Source organism: Protomyctophum bolini (genome assembly GCF_963924005.1).
Source record: "Protomyctophum bolini genome assembly, chromosome: 24".
NCBI classification, from domain to species: domain Eukaryota; kingdom Metazoa; phylum Chordata; class Actinopteri; order Myctophiformes; family Myctophidae; genus Protomyctophum; species Protomyctophum bolini.
Genome location: NC_137885.1, coordinates 12,794,497 through 12,804,419, shown reverse-complemented (window position 1 = coordinate 12,804,419; position 9,923 = coordinate 12,794,497).

Genomic DNA, 9,923 nt, shown 5'->3' with positions numbered 1-9,923 from the left:
AATCACCACAGCTCCATTTATCAGGCGACAGACATCTGTGACTCTGCCACCATACCTCTTTTGAATACTTTGTTCATCTACTATGAATAATAATGAATGTGATGGGGGCTGTGGCCGGCGGTTCGAATCCCGGTTTCTCCTGTCCACATGTCAAAGTGTCCTTGGGCAAGACACTGAACCCTACATTGCCTCCAATGAGCTGGTCGGTGTGAGCTTGCCACCATTGGTGTGTGAATGTGGGAAGTGAGGACGCTGGTGTCGACTGTTTGCCGCTTCACCTCCCTGGTCCCAATGTATGAATGAATGAATGAACCATTGTAAAGTGCTTTGAGCACTTGGAAAAGCACTATAAAAATGCAATTCATTATTATTATTATTTAATAGTCAGCCGTCCCCTCGACTGTTATCAGGACAGTACAAACACAGGCAGCCATGTTTTAACTGGATCATTTTTTAACCAGCTTTCTGACATGCACAAATCTTGCCATTGCATTGTGGTTGTTGGTAGGTCCCCTTTTTCTGGTATGGTACCCAAGGAGCAAGCCATTCTGTTCTATCCCTTTGTGTACAGGCACACAGACACACACAAAAGAGGCGGAAAAAACCCGCCTCGAGCAGGCGTCTCTTCGTCCACCAGCCGGAAGAGATGCCTGGGCTAGGTGTTTTCTTGACGCGACTGTCTGGTTATACCCCTTATAGGGCTCTATCTTGCACCACCCTTATCTCTAAACTTATTTGCCATTTTCTATAATTTGGAAAATCATTTTAGAATAGTTCAACTAGCCAATCTACATCTACACATCTACAAAAAGGTTTTGGACGCAGTTATTAGACGCTGTGTGGCAGTTGTTTTACACAACACGTACAAATCATGGATCAAGAGGATGTGTGCATGCACTCAGAGCACACTAGCTATATTATCTGTTTTTTCTCAAATACTGTACATGTTGGGCACCATTTCCAATAATGCTTTCCTATAGGCCATAGGGTTCATATACATTAGAAATCTCATTGAGTTAGACACGAGAGAAAACAAGTCAGAGTAACAAGTTAATGAGTTTTAATTAGCACACACAAGGAGATAAGCCTGGCAAGGTTAATAGAGGCAATATTCGGTTTTAGTGGAATCTTAAGACCTGCCATAAAGGTATGCGAAAAAATAATTACTGTGCTCTTTGAACAGAGGCCAATTAAAGTAGAATAGGTTCATAAAATTCCAATTACTCATGTTTAGGAGAAAGCAATAAATAATCTCACTGCTGTATCTTTAATTGCTTTGCCATATAGGTAAGAGGCAAATGGCGGTGCACTGCGTCATTTTCATGTAAATTGACAATGTGCCTCTGGCCTGCTGTGGAGATGGAAATGATGATGCCATTTGTTTTCCAATGGTAAAGGAAAGTGGATGTTGATGGGCTCCTGCCAATCGCAACAGTGCCAGTATACTATAGAAAACAATTTGGACAGTCCAAATGCATCACTGGACATGCCAACGGTGAGGTTTGCCATCGGACGGTGGAGGAGATAGTCCTTGTTCTGCTGTTTAACACATTTCGCCCTGAGGACGATTATACAAATGCCTTCTAAATCCTGACAGTTTTCTTGAAAAAACCAGCCGTTCTCAAAGCTTCTCATGTCAAGGACCCCAAAAACTATATGTAATTGTAATATAATGTCATTGTAATCCCCCCCCCCCGCCTCCCACCCCACAAGCTCTACAAGCTCCTAGCGCGGTAGAGCGCAAGGAGCTTGTAGATCTGCTATTTTCCAATTTCCTTAAAACACCAAAAGGGGTTCCCGCCCAGAATGGGTTTATTTCACAGTGTTGCCCCTCCCTCCCTCCCTCCCTCCCTCCCTCTCTCTCTCTCTCTCTCTCTCTCTCTCTCTCTAAATGTGTGCATATTTTAATCTACTTTATGTGAACACAATGATGCTCAAAGCTAATCTCAGCTTGATAAAGATAAATGGAACCGGTGGGAGATTTAAAACAAAGTTGGTTGAGGTTATGCAAGGAGAGACGAGCGGTGCGAAATGAAGTGTTTAACTCAAAGCAGTGAGTGTCGTGAGATGGAAAGAGGATAGAGTAGATGAGAATAGAATACAACTGAAGATAATAGAAGGGAAGGGAAGTGTGAGAAGTGAAATGCATGAAGATTGATTTTGGCCTCAGCCTGAGGACATTAACCATTTAAATGAATTCCCATCAGTTCTCGTGCAAAATGGTGTCATTATGTGGCGCTCGTCTGTTGCCGATTCAAATAACTTTAGCCAATTACCCATCAACCTTCAACATCATTGTAGGTTGCAATTATTCACCATAGCAACCAATATCATCTGCATCAGCAGCAGAGGAATTCATTACATTTGCAAACTGAGGGGAAATGGGTCCTTCTGCACAGAACTTGTACATGGCCGACATTAGCGTTTTATCAGCGGCAACTGCAGCAGCAAATAGGTGAGAACCACTGAAATAAATCCCTTGACCCATTTTGACCTGACAACAGATACTACAAAATTTCTTCTAAATCACGACAGTTTCTGAAAAACCTGTTTCTATGTCAGTCGTTCTCAAACATTTTCATGTCAAGGACCCCCAAAAAACATGTGCGTGCAAGAATGTGCACAGACGACCGTTCTGTTCTCCTAAGAGGGGTTATTGATCGCAGTCCATTTAACAAAAATGTTCGTCGACTACCTTTTTTCACTGACAAAAACCACATAAAACTAAATAAAAACTAAGCCATGATGACTAAATCTATGACTAAATGTACTGTCAACAAATAAAACTTTAGGAAGGGACTAGTGGACAAGAGATCCAGTATAAGTTATTTTACACTTGGTTGTATGCTGAAAATAGCATATCTACAGGCTCACAACGCGTTGCACTGAGACGTGTTGCGAGCTTGTAGATTGGCTATTTTCAAGTGTAAAATCAGTCATTATGACAGCATCAAGGCCCGCCAAAATGCATTTTAGTCGAATAAATCAACTGTAGATTTAGTCGACTAAAATCTTATGATATTTAGTCGACTAAAACTAGACTACCGGTAACACTAAAGCATTCCAGGTGACTAAAATGTGATTGAAACTGAGTGGAAACTATTCAAGAGAATATGACTAAAACTAAAATAGAAATTTGCTGCTAAAAACAACACTGGTGCACAGGCCTCGAGTTCCTTGTAAAACTTTGTTTCCTGTCTCTCTACATTACTCGTGTCTCGGGGAAAAAAACACCCAAAATAAGGCATCTCCTGCATGCTCCCTTATTTTAAACATGCAACATGAAATCGCAAATTAGCACGCCTAATTAAGGTCAAAGAGAGGCGTGTTGGCGTCCAAAAAAAGACTGGTACATGATCACATTGCAACAAAATGCATGAACATCAGTTCTTAACTATCTCTATCAACTATCTCTCCTTTTCACCAAGATGTTTCACTTTCTGGCTCAAGACAATTATCCCATGCATGGCTAAAAAGAAGGTTTAGCTCTGAATGGGATGTGCAAGCTTGTTGTGACACTAGAAGCTGGCAGTGACTTTTCCGTAATGAAAAGTTTTCTCTCTCTCTCTCTCTCTCTGAGGGAGATCCTTCCAGTGTACAGTAAATCATAGCCTCTTAAACAGGGGGGGTATTGTGTGTGCTGTATGCTCAGACAGGCTATAATGCATGCAGAATTTCCAACCCACCTCCCTTCCAATTTTTAAGCTCCCTCCTCTTTAATAGAATGTCTTAAATTCGGGGGCATGTTGCGCAACGCAGTATGAAAAATCATGTATAGGAGATTAGCAGTTAAATCCCTGTTCTTCTTTGCTGAAGCTTAATCACTTCAGTTTTCTTTATGCGGCATGTGAGCATGTGCTTGCTTTGCTTGCGTGTGGATACACAGTCGCAAATGTGCACACAGCTGTCGGTGTCTGTGGGGACGTGCAAGCTACCAAATTACTCAGCAGTTCTCGCATGGGCTGTTTTCCTCACGTTGAGTTTGTATGCAGTTCAGAGACGCCCTTTGGATTTTATTCTATTTTTATCCCCCTCTCTACCCCACACATCTAATTCTCTCCATTTATCATTAATTGTTTTCTACTTGATATTATACTTATGAAGGTACAGCATTAACTTTTGAGCCAAGAAGTCTCAGTTTGAACTTCACTTTTGGGGCACAGTGGCGCCTGCTGTAACTTCTTTGTCGAGCTTGGGTGGCCAATCGCGGTCCTGGACTTTCGGTGGCACCGAGAATGCCTGCACTGAGAATCAGCCAATCAACAAACAGCCTGTCGGAGTGGAGGTTGGCGGAGGGTGTGTAGAGCCCAGGATCACATTAGATAATTGACACAGGGGTGAAAAATTTAGAATTGAACATCACTGTTGAGTCATACAGTGCATTTTGACAGGCAGTGGAAAATATTTGATTATTGCACTGATTAAAAAAATATGTCTTAATAAGCTGCCTTGTTATGACCCCAGAAGAAATGCATAATGAAGCCAGAGACTTGTCAGAGTAGCCCCATATGGAAACAACCCTTCCCACATGGCCCCTCCAATCACTCTGAATCTCAAGTGTGCTGCAATGCACAGAGGCTCATGCAGCAGTGTAATTAATGTTGCTATCTGGAAAGGGGCCTTTAATTGATCTGGGACTGTTGTTTCTGCATGGAAACACTTGCTATGCAACACAAGTACAGTAGGAATTCAGGAGAGGCTGCCTGACTACGGTACTCTTCATTGATTATATACACATATTAGTCCATACCCGTTTGTGTATATGACATGCCCACCCCTCTCTCTCTCACTCTTCCTTTTTCCTCACCCATCTTGCTCTCTCTCTCTCTTCCCCTTCTTGCTCTCTTATCTCCCTCTCCCCCCTTTCAAGTGTGATTCTTGCAACAGCTCAATGAACAAAAGGGACACGGAGCATCAATTCCACTGCAATTCACAGGACAGAATGAGTGACAGAGCAACCTGAATCCCACATATACAGTATGAGGTACCAACCGTACCATTGTTCTGAACGGCTCAAACTGTCGACAATCTCCTCCTCAGAAAACGGTGTGAAGTCATCTAAACTATTTTTACCATTTTAAAATATTGAACTAGAAGCTTCTGTAGTTGTGAAATAGCTTGATTAGAAAAAATCTAATTTTTACTCCCTTGCTTAATCACTTTACACACACTATTGTGTCAATGTAAATGGAACCCTTAATTGAAACAACAAAACTCGAGTGCAGGATGTATTCAGACATAAGAAAAGGAGGGGGAAAAAGTGTCTGCCTTGAGGATTATACAGGAGGTGGAATATCTGTCCATGAGTGGAATACGCAAAGGACCATTTAGCTTTTCTATCTTCACGGTGGTCTTTGATCAGGGCTGTGAGAACAATCCCTTTAGAGAGAGAGAGGTATAGAGTGGCTGTTAACAGCAAGGAGCCACAAGGGGGTGGTGTGAGTGTGTGTGTGTGTGTGTGTGTGTGTGTGTGTGTGTGTGTGCGCTTGCGTGCATGCGGCTGTGCCAATGACGAGGATCACGTCATTTGATTTTTCACTTCTCTCTCTGTTGAGGTAACTGTAGTGCAGCCAGCACTTAAAGGGGAATACCACTCTATTGGTGCAAATGTGTGACGAGGACAGAAACCATATAAGCCATGCAGAGACTAATGCAAAAAGGCATTTATCATTTTAATAAAATATTAAAACTGGACTACAGCGATCTAACTTTTGCTCCCTTGTTTATTCACTTTATTTAGGAATTGGCAATGTACAGTATTTGATATTTAACAAAGCAGTTTAAATAATCCCTGTACACTTATTTAATTCTTAAATGAGGCAAGCTGATTTATCACACACACGTCTCACACACACACACCTTGGCAAGCCGTACATCAACCGCTAATGTCTGACGCCCGGGGAGATTCCCTCGCAAGGACAATTTCAATTTTGCTCCAGGTGGCGGCGAGGAGGACCTTTTATCCGACTACAATTGGTCAATTACCTCCAAATGGAGTCAAGCAAGAGTGACGGTGAGGTTTGGCGGTAAAGTGGGCAAAGAATGCAATAGGGGAAAGGAATGGAAACCTTCATTCTGAGCACTTTGGAGGTGAAGCAATGATTTTTAATTATTCCCCAGAAGGAGCCGATTAATGAGCTGCAAACCCTCAACACTCACCGGTCCTCTTGTGTGCCTCCTCTCTACCAAGAGGGAGGCAGGTGGTGGTGCTGCCGGCAGGGACGTGCAGAGTGTTAGAGAAGCAGGGGGGCTGACATCCCGTATAAGAGGGCACTTTTGGACAAAAACAGCGAAAATAGCAGATCTACAAGCTCACAACGCGTCGCGACATGATTTCCAAACAAATTTGTTCAATGCAAAATGCTGAGTTCAAGTTCAGGAGACTTTGGGGGGAAAAAAAGGGCAGTAGTTACAGACAGGGGAAAAGGGCAGGGGCTGAAGCCCTCTTTGATGTCTATGTGTGCACGTCCCTGGCTGCCAGTGGGAGGGGGGGGGGGGGGGGGGGGGGCGAGGTCGATAGTAGTGCGCGTTAACCATGCATGATGTACGCAGGTACGTGTAATTTCCCTCAAGTGTTTTGGCTTAATGTAATGGACGAGTGCGGTGCGTGCTGGAAGGGTTGACGGGTGAGGGGGGGGGATGTGTTGAGTTTAGCAGGAGAGGATATATATGCAATTACAAAGCCAGTTTAATTGTCTGGTAACTATGTACACTTGATTAAAAGTGGCAATGAGAGCAATTGGGAGGAAAACTTATTCGGAGCCAATTTGTGGAGAACACGTGTAAGGTTTTTATTCATCGATTTATTCATGCGAAGGTGAGGCGAGGTGCATGTTCTCCTGAAAGAAAGAGCTAAATAAACTCTAAGCTTAATTAATGTTACTTGAATTTTTTCAGTGGCCTTTCTACACTATTTCTATTATAAATGTGTACATAATGTGTGCATTTAGATCAGGGAGTATTTTTCCTTGTAGTACAACCAGTAGTACATACAACTCCCTTTTGCGACCTCAAGCAGCCACAATAACTCACACCATCTGTACTTTATCAATATTCTGACAAACACACCTTGCTCTCTCTAAATTCATAGAATTCTTGACTAAATGAAATGAAGCATGAAAAAAGGCGAATGCTTGACAGATGGGCTATCAACTCAGAGAGCCGGCTATGCAAGAGTGTCTACAGTAGCAGCACCTTTATAGTGCGAATAATCTACACAACTACGTTCTGTACGACAGACGGCCATGACTCCCTGATGATATGTAGCTGCTGTTGAACCCTCAGCTTTTACCCACGCCTCCGCTTCATAGTGCGTGCGCACGAACGAACACACACATCATGCCGTTTCTTGTGCATGCTGTGGGATAATGTCAAACAGCTTCTCTAGAGAGAGATCCAGTGTCTAATATACAACATGGCATCCCAGGCAGGGATGTGAATATCTTACAGCCTGCTTGATGCCTTCGGATCACCTCCTCACTCAATACAAATTGGAGTATTGCAATTTGGGGTCTGTCTCAGGCCCTGGAGGACCAAAATCTCTCTCTCTCGCACAGTCGACTAAAATCCTATGATATTTAGTTGACTAAAACTAGACTAACAGTAAGAAATTCCAGGTGACTAAAATGTGACTAAAACTAAATGAAAACTATTCAAGAGACTATGACTAAAACTAAAATCAAAATGTGCTGCCAAAAACAACACTGTTTAGCATGGCAGCACTCACAGCTGCATCTTCCACCGGTGTAAGGAAGGATTCCAGCACATGTGTGTGTGTGTGTGAGAGAGAGTATGCGTGTGCACCTCGGTTGCTATGGTTATGCCGTTCAGTGTTGGATCAGTCTGCAGGTGAATAAATAATGCAGACTAACGCTGGCGTGGTGACAGCACTGCAGCAAGCTGTTGCTCACCTCATTGACGCTTCACACACACACACACACACACACACCGAGTCAGAATTATCTTCACTTTCATCGATCGAACAAGAGGATAACAAAGCTGCCATGCTGTCTATCAGACATGTCCCCGTATATAGAGAGAGACATCAAAGTTTGTTTTGACACCGTCCTGTCTAACGCAGTGTGGGCCCACAGAGTCTGATGGATTGATAACAGGTCCTGTTCCGTAGTGAATCATGTCCTACTCAATAACATCAACCTTCTCTGCCCGTTTGCTGGTTTGCTGTGAAATGTCCGGCATGCGTGTTGTGCTGCATGAATAAATGCATGGTTGGACAGACGGACAGATACACACAGACACACAGACAGACAGACAATTTAGGCATTTAGCAGACGCTCTTAATCCAGAGCGATTTACATTATAAACTAAGAACGTAACAGTGGAGTATAGATGTAAACTATATTATATATTATACATGTGTACTATAAAGTGCTATGACTACATAAAATGCAACTCTAATGGACAGACAGACAGACGGGCGGACGGGCGGATTTGGAGCGTGAACCTCTGCTCTCCAAATGACCCGTCAGGTCCCTTATTTTTTATCTCCGTCATGTGACTTGCAAAGTGAGGTTGCGCTCTTATCATTATACATCATCATATGTCATCTCATGAACAACTGAATTTATGTGATTAGTTCGTTTTCCCTTCATTGTCAATGGCATTTCAAGTTGCGACAATGATTGCGACTGAAGGTCGCAGTTATTATGAAAACTTGCGTTTGAGACACCTAACCCACAATCCCCATTACTGTCACGACACCTAACTTTTGTATTGCATCGCTGCGCACATGTAACGCTTTGTAATGAGAGCTAAGGGGTATGAGCTTGCGGCTAACGATCAATGTCCTACCACAACAACAGCCCCCACCTGACTGAATAACCCAGAAATGAACCAAGTATCATAGAGTGAGAGTGGACGGGTGGCACAGGTGTGCTTATGCTACCACCTAGTGGCAATAATGGAGTAAATTTACGTCATATTTAGCAAATAAATAATTTCTCCATTTATTGTCAATGGCAAATCTTGAGACATGTGGGGACAAAAGCTGTATATAGGAGGGGCTGGCGCCCCTCAAAAATAAAGCCCCAGCCTATACCAATCATAGTAGGTCAAGAAAATTGACAGGTGAGCTTATTTATACGGGGTCTTTATAAACAGACTAATATTATAGCCCGCGTATTTCCATAAATCTGTCCCCTAATTGCATGTTATAGGCCTAGCTAGTCCTCTTATATTACACTATATTTATATAGCGGACATAGAGAAAATGTGAACAGATTAAAAATAAACCGAGAATGTAGACAAAACTATGTACAAAAATGTCAGTCACTGTCAGTTGGTATAGCCCATCTACAAGCTCAGATCATGCATGATCACCGCCCATCACCAGACTGGCCTGTCAACATGGGCATGATCCTCTGTGTAGACTTTACTTGTACTTTTAATTTGCCCTGTGTGTGTTTCACCCTTTTCTGGAACTAAACGATGGTGCTTCTTATGCAAAAAATAATTTCAGACACTTCTTTCCACTTGTAAACCAGTGATGTTGACAATAAAGTTGATTCCGATGCCCACACAGCAGTACTTTCTACTGTAATGCAGTGAAATGCTCTCATCAAAATCCTTGCCAAAATGAATAAGCATGGCAGCGACTATCAGCATCTATAGTGCAGTGTTTTTATATTAAGCTAAATTAGCCACTATCTCCGTGTCTCGTCCAGATACTGGTACTGCTGTACTGACGACATAGGGGAATAGACAGCCATTCCTTTTCCCTGAGGGTTGGAGAAGGCATTCCAGATCCATTCCTCTCCATGCTATCCTTTCCTGGTCATAACATGTTGTTTGCGGGCAGGTCTGGCAAGGAAATATTATGAGGACTTGGATTATGAGCTTTCAAATAACCTCGTAACCAGATACACAAGAATAGCCGTAAGACGGCAATAAAGGTGAGGGTGGGT